Source organism: Anopheles moucheti, assembly GCF_943734755.1.
Source record: "Anopheles moucheti chromosome X unlocalized genomic scaffold, idAnoMoucSN_F20_07 X_unloc_2, whole genome shotgun sequence".
Lineage (NCBI taxonomy): Eukaryota > Metazoa > Arthropoda > Insecta > Diptera > Culicidae > Anopheles > Anopheles moucheti.
The window spans coordinates 141-2,500 of NW_026453526.1; positions in this window are offsets into that span (position 1 = coordinate 141).

Below are 2,360 nucleotides of genomic sequence, written 5' to 3' on the forward strand. Positions count from 1 at the left end.
ATGCGTGTGAGCTGACCTGGTCCCTTATAATAGGCAATGAACACGATTTTGGCAAAATATTTTTTTCAAAATTTTTTGACTCACCGGGTAAAATCGAAATTTACTTGGGAAAAATGTTCTAGCAGGGGCCCTCCCATACAAATTTTTTTCTTCTCAAAAATGATTTTCGTTTCACTTTTCATACTCAGGGGAGTCTAAAATTGATGTTTTGAGTCACCATGAAAAAAAAATTTTTTTTGTTTTGACCCGAGCTTGTGTCGCGACCCAAAAATCGACGCACTTGGGAAATATGTTCTAGCAGGGGCCCTCCCATACAAAAATTTTTTCTTCTCAAAAATGATTTTCGTTTCACTTTTCATACTCAGGGGAGTCTAATATTGAAGTTTTGAGTCACCGTGAAAAAAAAATTTTTTTGACCCGAGCTTGTGTCGGCGACCCAAAAATCGACGCACTTGGGAAATATGTTCTAGCAGGGGCCCTCCCATACAAAAATTTTTTCTTCTCAAAAATGATTTTCGTTTCACTTTTCATACTCAGGGGAGTCTAAAATTGATGTTTTGAGTCACCGTGAAAAAAAAAATTTTTTGACCCGAGCTTGTGTCGGCGACCCAAAATCGACGCACTTGGGAAAAATGTTCTAGCAGGGGCCCTCCCATACAAAAATTTTTTCTTCTCAAAAATGATTTTCGTTTCACTTTTCATACTCAGGGGAGTCTAAAATTGATGTTTTGAGTCACCGAGAAAAAAAAATTTTTTTGACCGAGCTTGTGTCGGCGACCCAAAAATCGACGCACTTGGGAATATGTTCTAGCAGGGGCCCTCCCATACAAAAATTTTTCTTCTCAAAAATGATTTTCGTTTCACTTTTCATACTCAGGGGAGTCTAAAATTGATGTTTTGAGTCACCGAGAAAAAAAAATTTTTTTGACCCGAGCTTGTGTCGGCGACCCAAAAATCGACGCACTTGGGAAATATGTTCTAGCAGGGGCCCTCCCATACAAAAATTTTTTCTTCTCAAAAATGATTTTCGTTTCACTTTTCATACTCAGGGGAGTCTAATATTGAAGTTTTGAGTCACCGTGAAAAAAAAATTTTTTTGACCCGAGCTTGTGTCGGCGACCAAAAATCGACGCACTTGGGAAATATGTTCTAGCAGGGGCCCTCCCATACAAAAATTTTTTCTTCTCAAAAATGATTTTCGTTTCACTTTTCATACTCAGGGGAGTCTAAAATTGATGTTTTGAGTCACCGTGAAAAAAAAAATTTTTTGACCCGAGCTTGTGTCGGCGACCCAAAATCGACGCACTTGGGAAAAATGTTCTAGCAGGGGCCCTCCCATACAAAAATTTTTTCTTCTCAAAAATGATTTTCGTTTCACTTTTCATACTCAGGGGAGTCTAAAATTGATGTTTTGAGTCACCGAGAAAAAAAAATTTTTTTGACCCGAGCTTGTGTCGGCGACCCAAAAATCGACGCACTTGGGAAATATGTTCTAGCAGGGGCCCTCCCATACAAAAATTTTTTCTTCTCAAAAATGATTTTCGTTTCACTTTTCATACTCAGGGGAGTCTAATATTGAAGTTTTGAGTCACCGTGAAAAAAATTTTTTTTTGACCCGAGCTTGTGTCGGCGACCCAAAAATCGACGCACTTGGGAAATATGTTCTAGCAGGGGCCCTCCCATACAAAAATTTTTTCTTCTCAAAAATGATTTTCGTTTCACTTTTCATACTCAGGGGAGTCTAAAATTGATGTTTTGAGTCACCGAGAAAAAAAAATTTTTTTTGACCGAGCTTGTGTCGGCGACCCAAAAATCGACGCACTTGGGAAATATGTTCTAGCAGGGGCCCTCCCATACAAAAATTTTTTCTTCTCAAAAATGATTTTCGTTTCACTTTTCATACTCAGGGGAGTCTAATATTGAAGTTTTGAGTCACCGTGAAAAAAAAATTTTTTGACCGAGCTTGTGTCGGCGACCCAAAAATCGACGCACTTGGGAAATATGTTCTAGCAGGGCCCTCCCATACAAAAATTTTTTCTTCTCAAAAATGATTTTCGTTTCACTTTTCATACTCAGGGGAGTCTAAAATTGATGTTTTGAGTCACCGTGAAAAAAAATTTTTTTGACCCGAGCTTGTGTCGGCGACCCAAAATCGACGCACTTGGGAAATATGTTCTAGCAGGGGCCCTCCCATACAAAAATTTTTTTCTTCTCAAAAATGATTTTCGTTTCACTTTTCATACTCAGGGGAGTCTAAAATTGATGTTTTGAGTCACGGTGAAAAAAAAATTTTTTGACCCGAGCTTGTGTCGGTGACCCAAAATCGACGCACTTGGGAAAAATGTTCTAGCAGGGGCCCT